Source organism: Eriocheir sinensis, chromosome 49 (genome assembly GCF_024679095.1).
Source record: "Eriocheir sinensis breed Jianghai 21 chromosome 49, ASM2467909v1, whole genome shotgun sequence".
Lineage (NCBI taxonomy): Eukaryota > Metazoa > Arthropoda > Malacostraca > Decapoda > Varunidae > Eriocheir > Eriocheir sinensis.
The window spans coordinates 11,982,362-11,989,211 of NC_066557.1; positions in this window are offsets into that span (position 1 = coordinate 11,982,362).

Consider the following 6,850-nt stretch of genomic DNA (forward strand, 5'->3'; position numbering starts at 1 on the left):
TACTTTCCTTTGTAGAACACTCCCTTACTTTTCTTTTACTCTATTCCCTTCTTCACATTCTTTACTCCCTCCTTACTTACTTTCCTTTATCTTCCTTTCTCTCTTCTTACTCCTTTGTTATCTACTTACTCATTCACATTAATCCTCCTCCTTTTCCTTCCTCATCTTCCATTCATTTACTTCACCTTTCCTTTGCTTTCTCCATAATTACTTTACTTTCTCCTTCCTTTATATGGAGAGAGGAGGAAGAGGAGGAGGAAGAGGAGGAGGTAAAAAAATGATTGTGAAGTAGAAAATAGAAAGTAGAAGACAAGAAGAGAAAGTTTTGTCAATGAGAATATTAAAAAAAGAAAAATCGGTCTGCATATCAATCAATTTATCTACCTAATCTATCTATCCATCTATGTATGTATGTATGTTTGTGTGTAGTAGAAAATAGAAAGTAGAAGAAGACAAGAAGAGAAAGTTTTGTCTGTGAGAATGTAAAAAAAAAAAAAAAAAAATTCTATGTCTATCAATCAATTTATCTATCTTCCTAATCTATCTATCCATCTTTGTATGTATGTATGTTTGTGTGTAGTAGAAAATAGAAAGTAGAAGAAGACAAGAAGGGAAAGTTTTGTTAGTGAGAATAAAAAAAATAATCGGTCTGTCTATCAATCAATTTATCTACCTACTGACTATCTATCCATCCATCTATTATTCTTGTTATTTATTTATTTATTTATGTATTTATTTCCTTAACCTTATCGTCTGAGTCCGTTCCTCGCATTTCTTTAAGCTTTATTAACATTTACGCGACGGTGCACAGAAAATGGGCCGCTATTTTTAAAGGTAAACTTGTCTATTTTTCCGCGGGTAAACTCTTATATACTGGACGAAGGGGGGGGGGGGGAGGGTCAAGAGAGAGAGAGAGAGAGTGAGAGTGAGAGAGAGAGATAATAGTAAGATACACAAGACATTTTCCCTTCCTCCTCTGTCTCTTCCTCCTCCTCCTCCGTCTCTTCTTCCTCCTCCTCCTCCTCCTCCTCCTTCGCCTACTCTTCCTCCTCCTCCTCCATTTCCTCTTCCTCACTCATGTATTTCGGCTTTTCTATTTTCCAGATGTCTCTTCCTCCTCCTCTTCCTCCTCCTCCTTCGCCTACTCTTCCTCCTCCTCCTCCATTTCCTCTTCCTCACTCATGTATTTCGGCTTTTCTTTTTTCCAGATGTCTCTTCCTCCTCATCTTCCTCCTCCTCTTCCTCCTCTTCCTCCTCTTCTTCCTCCTTCTCCTGTCTTGTTTTCCTTCTCCTTCCGAGAGAGAGAGAGAGAGAGAGAGAGAGAGAGAGAGAGAAAAATAAATACAACAACAACAACAACAACAACAACTACTACTACTACTACTACTACTACTACTACTACTACTACCACCACCACCACGGCTCGGTTCACGGTTCACTGCGATAGGTTCAATTAGTGGTGTTGATGGGGTCTTATTACCCTCATTAGTAAATCCTCCTCCTCCTCCTCCTCCTCTTCCTCCTCCTCCTCCTCCTCCTCCTCCTCCTCCTGATTCTAAGACGTATATCCTTGTGTCTCGTCCTCGTTAATATTGTTTCATTTTCTCTTCTTTTTTTATTTTAATCTTCCTCTTCTTCCTCTTCCTCCTCCTCCTCTTACTTTTTATTTTATTTATTTTCTTCTTTTCCAATTTTCTTTTTCCACGTTTTTCTTCTTGTTCTTCGTCTTCTTGTTCTTCTCCTTTTTCTTCTTCCTCCTCCTCCTCCTCCATCTTCACCTCTTTCTATACCTGTCCATCTCTTCCTTTTCCTTCTCCTCCTTCCTCCCTTCCTGCCTTTTCTCAGCCATCTCCTCCTCCTCTTCCTCTTCCTCCTCCTCTTCCTTCCTTTTGCTGATGGTCTTCCTCCAAGAGTTCGTTCCCTGCCCTTTTCTTCCTCTTCTTCCTCTTCCTCTTCTTTCACCACCTCCTCCTCCTCCTCCTCCTCCTCTTTCGTACTCCACATCCTTGTAGTCTTCCATTCTTCCTTCTTATCTTCTATCATTCCTCCTCCTCTTCCTTCTTTTCCTTCCCTCTTCTCTTTTATCTCCTTCCTCTTTTATTAATATTTTCTTCCTCTTCATTTTCGTACCTACATTTTTCACTTTTTTTTTCCAGCCCTCCTCCTCCTCCTCCTCCTCCTCCTCCTCCTCCTCCTCCTCCTCCTCCTCCTCTTCTTCCTCCTATAATCTGCCCAATTGGCCCAGTTTGTGATCAGTTTTATGAGGTTTTGATGTATGGGTTTTCTTCTCCCATCAGTCATTTTTTAATCTCCTTTTTCTCCTCCTCCTCCTCCTCCTCCTCTTCCTCCTCCTCCTCCTCCTCCCCCTTCTTATCTTTCTTCATTCTTCTTTATTGTTATTTTCTTTTTCTCGTATTTTCTTCTACTTTTCTTTTTCGTCTTTATTTTTCTCTTCCTCTTCTTTCTCATCTTTATCATCTCTTTCGTTTTTTTTCTCCCCTTCTTCCTCCTCCTTCTGTTTCTTCTCTTTCTCCATCTTCTTTTCCTCCTCCTCTTCATTTTACTTGCCCTATTTGCTTTTCTTCTTCTTTTTCTCCTCCTCCTCCTTCTCCTCCTCCTCCTCCCTACACTTGTTATTCTTCTCCTTCTCCTCCTCTTCCTGATACTCATAATACTCCTTCATCTTCTCCTCCTCCTCCTCCTCCTCCTCCTCCTCCTTCTCTTCCTCCTTCTCCTCCTCTTCGTTCACTCTGTAACCTTACGAACTCACCTCCTTCCAAACACACACACACACACACACACACACACACACACACACACACACACACACACACACACACACACACACACACACACACAAAGTTATCGGCCGGAAAACAAAGTCGTCTCGTCCTGTTTGGCGGAGTTTTAATGCTGTTTGGATGAGGCTCGAGTCCCCCCTTCGATTCCCCTTGCCTTGCCCTCCTCCGTTTTCTATGAACCACAGAAGAAAGGGGAAAAGAAAATGGGACGTGAATTACCACCCCTTTTGTATGCGAGAGATGGGATGTTTTTGTTTTCTTTATTTTTTTGTATTTTTCTATTATTTTCTTCCTCTTTTCCTCCTCCTCCTAAGTTTTCCCTGTACTTTCCCTTCCTTCGCTATTATTTTCCTCCTCTTATCATTCCTTTCGTCTCTTTTCTTTTAAATTTTCTTCTTTCTTTTCCTCTTCTTTTCCTCCTTTCTTTTTCATTCCATCTGTTACTTTCTTTCTCATCCTTGCTTTTTCTTTTCTTTCCATCTTTTTCTATCTTTTCCTTCCCCCTTTCCTTTCTTCTGTCCCTCTTACTTTCCTTCTAACTTTTCCTTATTCCTTTTCCTTCTTTCTCTCGAGTCCCCCCTTAAATTCCCCTTGCTTTCCTTTCTCCGTTTTCTATGAGCCACCAAAGAAGAAAAGAAAATGGGACGTGAATTACCACTCTTTTTGTATGCGATAGATGGATTTTTTTGTTCGTTTTCTTTGAGGTTGTACGTTTCCTTTTCTTTCCTCCTCTTTTTCTTTTCTTTCCCTCTTTCTTACTTTTCTTCTCTTGTCTTGCCATCCCTCGTCTTTTCTTCCTCTCCTTTTCTTTTCTTTTCTTTCTTTCCTTTCTTCTAATTTTCCCTTGTTCTTTTCTTTCCTTCTCTCTGCTTTTTGTTTTCCTTTTATTTCTTTTCGTCCCATTTATTTTCCCTCTTAAATTTTCCTTCTTTAAATTTCTTCCTGTTTGTGGTTATCTATTTACTAATCCTTCTTTCTTTTTCTCATTTTCCCATTCTTTATTTTATTCCTTTTTTTCTCTCTCGCTCTATTTCCTTCATTCTTCTCTCCCTCTCCCTCCCTCCATGTCTTCCTTCCCACCTTCTTCTCTTCCTTTCTTCCTCCTCTCCCTTCATCTTCTCGCTCTACTTCTCACCGATTCACTCCCCCTGCATTCTCTCCCTCCCTCCCTCCCTCTTCCTCCCTCCTTCCCTCCCTCCCTCCCTCCTATTTTTCCTTCCTTCTTTCCTTCATCCCTGCGTCAATCTATCAATCTCTTTCCTCTTTTCCTACCTCCTCCTCCTCCTCCTCCTCCTCCTCCTCCTTCTCTCTCCCCTCTTCCTTCCTCTCTCTGTGATATTTTGATTTATATGTAAAATAATAAGTGATTTTTCATGTGTGTGTGTGTGTGTGTGTGTGTGTGTGTGTGTGTGTGTGTGTGTGTGTGTGTGTGTGTGTGTGTGTGTGTGTGTTTGTTTGTGTGTGTGTGGGGCGATTTCGGGGAACAGAGAAAGAGGAGAAATAAAAAAGGAGGAGGAGGAGGAGGAGGAAATCAATGAAAAAAGAAAATGTGAAGGAGGAGGAGGAAAAGAAGAGAAAGGAGGGGAAAAAATAGAAAAAATGAGGTTATGATGAAAAGAAGAAGGAAAAAGAGGAAGAGAACAGCAGGAAGAAGAGGAGGAGGAAGAGGAAGAGGAAGAGAAATAAGAGGAAAAGGCTAATACCCAAATAGAAGAAAATAATATGATGAAAAGTAGAAGAAAAAAAAGACAAGAGAAGGAGGAAGAGGAGGAGAATGAAGGAAGGAGGGAAAAGAAAAGGAAAAAGAAAACAAAGAAATTGGGTTTGATGAAAAGAAGAAAAAAAAGAAAAGACAGTTGGAGGAGGAAGAGGAGGAGGATAAAGGAAGGAGGAAAAAGAAAAGGAAAAAAATGAAAAGAAATTGGGTATATGATGAAAAGAAGGCAAAAAAGAAAAAAACAATAGGAGGAGGAGGAGGAGGAGGAAGAAGAGGAGGATAAAGGAAGGAGGAAAAGAAGTGGAAAAAGAAAACAAAGATAAATTGGGAAAAAAAAGAAAAACAATAGGATGACTACGAGGAAGAGGAAGAGGATAAAAAAGAAAAGGAAATAAAGGAAAGAAATTTGGTATGATGAAAAGAAGGCAAAAAAAAAAAGACAATAGGATGACTAGGAGGAAGAGGAGGAAGAGGAAGAGGAGAAAAAAGAAAAGGAAAAAAAGTAAAGAAATTTGGTATGATGAAAAGAAGGCAAAAAAAAAAAAGACAATAGGAGGACTAGGAGGAAGAGGAAGAGGAGAAAAAAAGAAAAGGAAAAATGTAAAGAAATTTGGTATGATGAAAAGAAGGCAAAAAAAAAAAAAAGACAATAGGAGGACTAGGAGGAAGAGGAAGAGGAGAAAAAAAGAAAAGGAAAAAAGTAAAGAAATTTGGTATGATGAAAAGAAGGCAAAAAAAAAACAAGACAATAGGATGACTAGGAGGAAGAGGAGGAAGAGGAGGAGGAGGAGGAGGCTGAGGAGGCTGTTGCAAGATGAAGAGGTTGAGAGGGAGGAGCAGAAGATGAAAAATTGATGTTAGCCTAAAAGGAAGTTTACGAATATTAACAAGAAAAGGTTCATTAATCTTCCCTAAAGCGGCGCCTGGCAACCCCTCTGACGTCACGCCCTCACACACACACACACACACACACACACACACACACACACACACACTCTCTCTCTCTCTCTCTCTCTCTCTCCTTCTCATTATTTTTGCATTCTCATCTTTTCCTCCTTTATTTTTTTCCCTCCATCTACTTTTTCTCTTCGGTCTATTCTTCTTCCTCCTCCTCCTCCTCCTCCTCCTCCTCCTCCTTACGTATTCCTTCCCCCTCCATTCCTTTTACTTATCTCCCCTTTCCCTCCCCCCACTCCCTCCTCCTCCTCCTCCTCCTCCTGTATTTTATCTCCCAGAAGGACCCAAATTCTTTTTCCTTCTTTTCTTTTCTTTCTTTGTTTTTCTTCAATTGTATTTTTATTCCTTCTTTCTTGTTTTCCTTTTTCTTTGTTTATGTTATTCTATTATTTCTCTCTCTCTCTCTCTCTCTCTCTCTCTCTCTCTCTCTCTCTCTCTCTAGGTCAGTGGGGAGAGAGTAGAGAGAAAATGGAGGTCAAAGAAGAGGAGGAGGAGGAGGAGGAAGAGGAGGAGATAAAAAAGATGTAGTAGGTGGGAGGAAGGTGGTCAGTTTCTCCTCCTCCTCCTCCTCCTCCCTATCCTCCTCCTCCTCCTCCTCCTCCTCCTCCTCCTCCTCCTCCTCCTCCTCCTCCCTCCATATCTGCTAGACAAGGGGAGAAGACTATAAATTCCTACCTTATGATTGATGAGCGAATAGAAAGGAGGAGGAAAGGAAGGAGGAAGGAGGGAAGGAGGGAAGAAGGACAATGGGGAGGAAGGAGGAAAGAGTAGGGAAGAAAGGAAAAGAAAGGGAAGAGTAGAGAAGAATGGAAGAAGAAGAAGAGGAAACAGGAGAGGAGGGAAAAAAGTTAGGTAAGAAAAAAAAAGGATGGAGGTAAAGTAGAAGGGAAGGAAGAGAGCAGAGAAAGGGAGGAGATAGGAGAGAATGAAGGAAGATATAGAGGGAAGGAGAGAAAGGAGGGAGGGAGGGAAGGCATGGATAAATACGTGATGGTAGGAAAGGTAGATAAATAGAGGAGAGGAAAGGAGGAAGGAAGAGAGAGAGAGAGAGAGAGAGAGAGAGAGAGAGAGAGAGAGAGAGAGAGAGAGAGAGAGAGAGAGAGAGAGAGAGAGAGAGAGCAAGGGTAAAACATTAATATAGTTTGAGAGCGAGTTTTAATTATATTTGAGCGAACCTTTCCGTCAAGACAAGGCGCGAGAGCCCGTTTTCTTCAGCACAGAAAACGGGAAGCTGTTCTTGTGCGTGTGGGATGGGGGATTAGTGTGATTGTTGTTGTTGTTCTTGTTGTTGTTGTTGTTGGTGGTGGTGGTAGTGGTGATGGTGATGGTGGTGGTGGTGATGGTGGTTGTGATCTTTTCATTTTATCTTCTTTTT